Source organism: Fukomys damarensis, unplaced genomic scaffold (genome assembly GCF_012274545.1).
Source record: "Fukomys damarensis isolate Sample0158 unplaced genomic scaffold, DMR_v1.0_HiC HiC_scaffold_37, whole genome shotgun sequence".
Lineage (NCBI taxonomy): Eukaryota > Metazoa > Chordata > Mammalia > Rodentia > Bathyergidae > Fukomys > Fukomys damarensis.
Window position 1 is genome coordinate 10,691,869 of NW_022900949.1, and position 7,581 is coordinate 10,699,449.

Genomic DNA, 7,581 nt, shown 5'->3' on the forward strand with positions numbered 1-7,581 from the left:
TTTTTAATTTTTCAGCACTGGTAATGGAACCCAAGACCTTGTGCACACTAGGTAAGCACTCACCACTGAGCTACATACACCCTGGGCCATACACTGCCACCTATATAGTTTCTACCCAATAAAATGATTACACACATCCATATGATCCCAGCCTGGCCAATCAGGATGTTCCATTACTTGGCCACAGTAATTGGTTCAATAAGTGCACGTGACCCAGTTGGGCCAATGAAAACTTTCCTTGGGACTCTTGCTTTTGGATGAGGTGCTGAGCCTCTGTTAGAGTTAATAAGCAGAAGAGGACCTGAAATTTGCAGCTGGGATATCATCTTTGTCCTTATAAAGGGGAAACCCACTGAAGGAGAACAGTAAGGATGGACAGCAGAGCTGAAGCATGAAGAGGTGGGCAAATCCTTGGGAATTTGAGGGTCCGTAACCAAGCCTTAAACCACCGGGACACACTCAAAAACAATTCTGACCTGCCTGAACAGTTGGCAGTGTTAACAGCCACATTTTGGTCATCATGAGTGGATGGTGGGAACTACTGACATCGAGGAGGCATACAGCCGGCACACAGATTTACAATCCAACCTTGGGGAGGCTGTGGCAGGAGGCTCACAATTTGGGAGTCTAGTTGGGACCATTTTACAAGTTCTAGAGACTTCAGTCAAAAGCACAGGGCTAGGGATTTAGTTCAGTAGTGCTGCCACTGCCTCACAAGCACAAGGTCCCAAGGTAGATCTCTGGTACCAAAAGAAAAAAGGGAAAAAAGAACCCCAAAACAAACAAAAGGAAATAGAGGCTGGGGACATTGCTCCACATCCGGCAGCGCCTGGGACACTGACTTCAGGGAACAGTTAGCCTCAAATGTCCACAGTGCTCATTCAGGAAGCTGAGGCAGGAGGATCGCTGAGATTTTTAAGGCCAGCCTGGGCAACAAAGCTCAAGGATAGCCTGAGCTACAGAGCAAGACACTGTCTGAAAAAAAGGGGGTGGGGTGGGGATTTAGCTCAGTAAGCACCGAACCTGCTTCCCAAGCACAAGGTCCTGAGTTTGATCCCCCGTAACAACAACCAAAAAAGTCCACAGTGGAATTCACAGTGCCCAGTTTGATCCATTCCAGAGCTTTTCAGATCCAAGAGAAAAAAAAAAGTTTCAGTTTCTGTCACTTGCAACCAAAACAGTCTAACCAATATAGGGAACAGGCACTGGGGAGTCTGGGGCAGAAAGATCACTGTGAATCTGAAGCCAACCTGAACTACATAGTCTCAGAAAAACAAAAATACAGGAGAGGAGACACCGATGGGGTCCTTTAGCAATATGGAAGCTGCAGATGTCTGAAGTGGAGCCATGCCAGCGTGGGATAGCATGGCTCAGAACTGAGAGGTTTTTTGTTTTTGTTTTTGATTTTGTGCTGGGGAATCAAACTCGGGCTCTTGAGCTTGTGAGGCAGGCAGTGGAACCACTGAGCGAAAGCCCCGGCCCCCTGAGAGTTTTATTTATTTATTTACTTATTTTTTGTGGTGCTGGGGATGGAACCAAGAGTCTTGCTCATGCTAGATAAGTGCTCATCTCTGAGCTACAGCTTGGGCCCTTGGTGTGTATTTATTTTTACAGCCCTGAGGACTGAACCCAAGGCTATCACACTGAGCTACTTCCCAGTCCTTTAGAAAAATTGTAAAATTTTGAGACAGGGTTTTAATAATTTTCTCGGAATGATCTTGAAGTTTTGATCCTCCTGCCTCCACCTCCAGTGGGATTACAGACATGTGGTGTTGTGCCTGGCTAAATTAATCTTTTTGTTTTTTTTTTTTTTTTTTAAACAGGGTCTCACTGTGTATTTGATACTGATCTGGAACTCACTATGTAGCCCAGGCTGGTCTCAAACTCACGGCGATCCTCCTGCCTCAGCCTCTGAGTACTGGGATCTCAGGTGTGCGCCACCACGCCCAGCTTAAATTAATAATTTTATCTTTTTTTTGAGACAGGGTTTTGAACTCATGGTGATTGTCCTGCCTCAGCCTCCCAAGTGCTGGGATTACAGATGGGTGTCACTACATCTGGCAATTATCCTCATTTCACAGATGGGCATGGAGTCACACATCTTGGATGGAAGGCCTGAGATTTGAACTCTGGAAATCCTAACTCCCATGTTTCTAGGCTCTGCTCTCCTCTGCTAACCTCTCCTGCAGCAGCAAGAACAGGCGATGAACAGCAGGGGTCGGAGCCTCAAAGACGTGGCCTGGGGTAGTCCAGTTCTTCCCAAAGGCCGTGGGGTCCTAAGGGTTCTGCAAATGCCTCTCTCCAACTATCTGTCCTAGAATGAGTCACCTGGGACCAGCCCAGCCTCTGGAATCTCCCTGGGGCTGGGAGGTGCCCATCCTGGGTGCCCATCCAGAAAGTCCCAGGGCGGTGACCTCATTACTTGGGGTGGCTCTCACCTGCTTCCTGGGCCCTTCCTTATACTTTTTTTTTTTTTTTTTGAGATGAGGTCTCCCTAAGTCTCTAAATTGCCCAGACTGGACTGGAACTTGGGATACTTCTGCCTCATCCTCCTGGAGTCCTAGGATGACAGGTGTGCACCACCACACTGGGCTTTCTGCTCCAAACCCAGTGCAGATCGGAACCTGAGCTGCTCTGGTGGCTGCCTTTTGGGGGCCAGGAACATCCTTAGGGCACTGTGATCCCTGCCCGTGCGACCCGACCTGCTGTGCCTTTCCTGTGCTCTGCCCTGCCCTTCCTTTCCCATTGCTTTGCCCCCGCCCAGGCTGCACTGCCTCAGTTCACTGAAGCCTCCCTGCTGCCCTCCGGACCAAACCACTCGCACAGGTGTTCAGGGCCCTTCCTCCTGTCACCCCTGACCTGGGGTTGGGTGCAGAGTAGGAGGAAAGGGAGCATCGTGAGTGCCCTTGGCCCTTGCCTACGTGTCCTCAGCTCCAGCCCGGTTCATTCTCACCTCGTGGGAGACCCTCCAAGTTTACCTCCCTTCTCCAACTTAGGAGCAACAGCTCAGCCTCCTCTGGTTCAGTTTTTGTCCTCAGATGAACCGGACCCCAAATGCCACCTCTGTGTCCTACCCCAACTGGCACAGGATGACAGACAGATGGCCGCTAGTTCCACCCTGACTGCACCCCCCACTCCGTTGCTCCGTAACATTTCATGGCTCCTGACTGACCAGGGTGTGAAGACCTGGACCAGCCTCCCCAGGACCCTTTGGTACCACTGTCCCTTTTCCCAGTCCCCAGACCTGACACCCTCACGAGCCCTGCGCACACCCCTGGCTGTCTCCTTGACCTACAGGGGCCTTTGCCTGTGCCCAGAGCAGAGGCGGAAGGCCCAGCCCTGCAGACTCAAACCCGTTGTGCCGGTTTGCAGCTCCCTGACGTTGTCGTAATCCTGGCACCGACACAACCTTGAGCCTAGAGTCTGCGGGATCGAGGAGGGAGCCACGGGCAAACACAGCACTGGGGCCAATTCGCCCAAGGACCTGGGAGCTAAACAGGTGGGTCTAGGCAGGGAGAGTGTGGGGCTGCACAGCGGAGGGGCGCTTGAGGAGGAAAGTGGGAGAAAGATGGAGAGAGACAGAGACTGGGAGACGTGAGAAACAAAGGCACTATGAAATCAGGTGTTGTGGTGCACACCTGTCATCCCAGCCCTCAGGAAGCTGAGGCAGGAGGATCACTGCGAGTTCAGTGCCAGCCTGGGCTACATAGTGAGTTTACAGACAGTCCAAACTACACAGTGAGACCCTGTCTCAGAAACAAAAACAAAAACAAGCCAGGCGTGGTGGCACACACCTGTGATCCCAGCACTTGGGAGGCAGAGGCAGGAGGGTCGATGTGAGTTCAGGGCTAGCTTGAACTACAAAGCAAGACCCTGTCTCAAAAAAAAAAAAAAAAAAAAAAAAAAAACAAAAAAAAAAAACCAAGAAGAAAGGAAAGAGACACAGAGACACAGAGAGACAGCCAGAGATGTAGAAACAGAACAGAAATAGAGCCGGAAGCAGAAAGATAGAGAGATGCTGGGAAGCAAAGACAGAGGCCCCCAAAGATGGGACAGTGTGACGAAGGGAGCCAGGAGAGGGGCAGGCATGCCAGTGCACAGCTGCTCCTGCCTCAGTTTCCCCTGTGCCTGCGAGGCAGGCCCAGGCCAGCAGCGGAGAGGAAGCAAGCATGGAAAGCAGAAGTGGCTGGGGTGGCGGGCAGGAGGGGCCCGCGGTGGCCGGGATCGCTGGGACTTTCCAGGTTGAGGAGAAACAGGAAGTGACTCCCAGTCCTGGCGCTCCCACGGGGCTGGGCCAGGCTGGGGGCACCTGCTCCTCCTCACCTGCCCCGGACTGGAGCCTGCTGCTCCCCCACACTCCTTCCTCCCCTCCCTGCATCCACCTCCTTTCCATAGCTAGGCGGAGCAGGGAGGGAAACTGAGGCTCGGGGGGTAGTGCTTCAGTGTGGGAGGCTGAGGGCCTGAGAATCTCCTTATTGACAGCTTTTAGGTTTGGTTTGGTTTGGTTTGTTTTTTTAGTTTTCTGCTGTTGGAAATATTTAAGAGGGCTGGGGTAGGAGGAGGTGGTGTTCACTTGTCAACCCAGCTACTCTGGAGACACTGAGACGGGGTCATCTCAACTTTGAGGATAGTCTGGGCAGTTTAGCAAGACCCTTGTCAAAACAAAATAAAAAGAGGGCTGGGGATTTAGCTCGGTGGTGCCACTGACTGCCTTGAAAACACAAGGTTCCGAGTTCGATCCCCGGTATCGACAAATTAAAGAATAAATAAAAAGGACTGGGGTCGGATGAGCACTTGCCTAGCATACATGAGACCTCAAATTTGATCTTCAGAATTGCAAAAAGGTTGGGGTGGGCAGTAGCAGCTGTTTAGGTGCACATCTGAACGACCTAGCAGGTAGCTACTATTACTGTTCCTGTTTTCATTTTATAAATGAGGTGATGTAGTACAGAGAGATAAACTAACTCTCCTGAGGTCACGCAGCAATAAGCAAAGCTGTACCCAGAGCTCCAAAGCTGGGACCCTGCTCTCTCCAAGGCCAATTTGATTCCTTGGAGATCCCCAAATGTGACTAATTCCCTAGACATCCTGGGACTTGGCACATTCCTGCATGCTGAGCCAGCTTGACCTAGCCTGGCCCCGGCAAACCACCCCATTTCAGGCAGAACGACCCAAGACAGCTGCTCGCTTTGCAGTCAGACATGGCAAAGGCCAAGTCCAGTCCTTTTTCAGATTCATTGGTGACCTCTGGTCAGCCACAGAGCATTTCTGTGCCTCAGTTCCCTGCCCTGTAGACGGCGGGTGATACCAGTCCATGTCTCAGAGGGCTGCTGTGTGTGAGACTCTGCTCTAGTGCTTGGTTCAGAGGATCCCAGAGTTCTGGTGACTGTTTGGCTACTGGCTTCTCTAAAAATTTGTTTTCTTTTTCTTTTCTTTTCTTCCAGTGCTAGGGACATAACCCAGGGTCTCCCACATGCTAGGTAAGCACCCATCCCCATCCTTTTAAAATTTTTATTTCCAGGGTCTCACTAAGACAGAGTTTTACTAAGTTGCCTAGGTGACCTCAAACTTGAGATCCTCCTGCCTCAGCCTCCCAAGTAGCTGGGATGACAAGCATGGGCCTGTCTGGCAGTTCTCAAGAAACTTTGCATTAAGTCCCTGTGTTTTCATTTTGTTTGTTTGTTTTTTGGTATTTGGGATCGAACTTGGGAACTCGTGTTTGTGAAGCAGGTGGTGGAACCACTGAGCTAAATCTCTGGCCCCTCCGTGTTTTCATTTTTCATGGGGCCACATAGCTCCTGTGTGGGAGAAAATGAGAAAGAGTGATGGGACACCATCCCTCCATCCTTCCATCCTTCCATCCTTCCATCCTATCTACGGTTCTGGTCTTGAGTATAATTGAGTATAATCTGGTGCTTGATATAATTGCTTTTTTTTTTTTTTCTGATACCAAGGATTGAACTAGGGTCCTTGTGCTTGCAAAGCAGGTGGCAGAACCACTGAGCTAAATCCCGGTTTGATGTAACTGCGTTGCATTATCTTTGGAAGAGGGTTTCAGTGTAACATGCCTGGGCCCCTGCGTTGGATTAGCAGTGTCCCCCACCAAAGAAAATAAAGAGAAAGTAAAATAACTTCATAGGCAGGATTGCAACCCAAATAGCATCCTAAAGTGCAGCTTGCTCTGGATAAATTGTTTTTCCTCTTTGGGCCTCAGTTTTCCCATCTGCTCATTTGTCCTTTCAGGTTTGGTTACAGGAAACCCTTAGCCTAAATTCTCTTTGCCAATCCCATGTCAGATCGGGTCTTTTGAACAGTTTTTACTTTGCCTGGATTGTTGTTCCTGTTGCTGGCTATCTGGCAAACTCCTACTTGAAGTTCAAAACCCCAGCATCAGTATCCTTCCTACCATGCCACCATCCATATATGCTAGGCAGAGATGTCATGCTTCCCTGGGCTCTGGGCCTGTTGGTGGCTGTGGGAACATTTGGTCCTGGCTCTCTCCCTCAGGGCAGACCAGAGAACTGAACTCTGGGCCGCAGCTTTGCTCAGCCCAAGGTCTGCCAAAGAGCCAAATCTCCAAGTTCAGTGAACCAAAAAACAAAGCCATAGATAAGGAAACTCCAACTTTGAGGTTGGCGTGGGGTCAGGAGGTGCCTACTGATGGTGACTTGGGTCCAGGAAACTGTACAGTCATCTCTGACACCAGGGTGGAAAGAAGGTGCCATCTGGATCTGTCTGCACCAGTCTGCTCACCCCACTGGATCCAAGCAGCTCCAGTCTAGCCTTTAACTTGAGATCCTCCTGCCAGATTCTCCTGAGTACTGGATCACTGGTGTGCACCACCATGTTTGGAAATTCTTAATAATTTTTGTATGAAGGTCCCTGTGGTTTCTTGAAAGTTGTGATGCGGTCATGGCCAGGTCTCATCTCCTTCCTGGCATAGACACATCTTGACAGTGTTCATCCGGTGGCTGGAAGCCTCTGAGAAGAAGGGCGCAGGGGTCCTCACCATGCTCGAAAAGACCTCTTTCTCTTGGGGTAACATTTGGACCCCCAGCCTCAGGTCTGTATTTGGGTGAGATTGATGGGTGGTTAATAGAACTATCGGATGGGAGGCAGTGAAGGTACAGAAACATGGGAGACTAGGCTGCAAGGAGAGCTCAGCATGTGCAGAGGCCCGGAGGAGGCTGCGAAGGAGGAGCTGAGTTGCATAGCAAAGCAGGGTGGAATTCACGCTTGTGTTCCTGGGGAGGAAACTGAGGCTGGGGAGGCTGAGCCACATGGCAGGGTCTTCAGCACCGCACCGGTAGGGATCAGCGCGCCACGCCCACCTCACCCCCCAACAAAAGCCCCGCCCCGCGGCGTGACCGGAAATGCGCGGGCCCTCCAAGATGGCGCCCCAAACCCGGAAGTGAGCGGCGGCCGCCAAGAGGCTCGGAGAAACTGAGGCGTTGCGAGCTCCGCGTCTGGCCGCACCCGGCTCCGAGGTGAGGCGTCCGACTGCGACTTCCTCCATGGACCCAGATCCCCCGCTACCCCTGCACGGCCCATCGCGAGGGACCTGGTGCTCTCGCCGGGATT

At 51.3% G+C, this 7,581-nt stretch overlaps 1 protein-coding gene across 1 annotated transcript in view; it reads left to right on the forward strand.

The window, feature by feature from the left end:
- Positions 1 to 2,566: 2,566 nt before the first annotated feature.
- Sbno2 (strawberry notch homolog 2) overlaps positions 2,567 to 7,581 on the forward strand; it is a 56,843-nt gene continuing 51,828 nt past the window's right edge. Inside the window, exons 1-4 of the mRNA XM_033759628.1 lie at positions 2,567 to 3,213; positions 3,373 to 3,499; positions 5,445 to 5,480; positions 6,944 to 7,487. The gene's annotated coding sequence lies outside the window, so the exon portion shown is untranslated. The remainder of the gene's footprint in view (positions 3,214 to 3,372; positions 3,500 to 5,444; positions 5,481 to 6,943; positions 7,488 to 7,581) is intronic.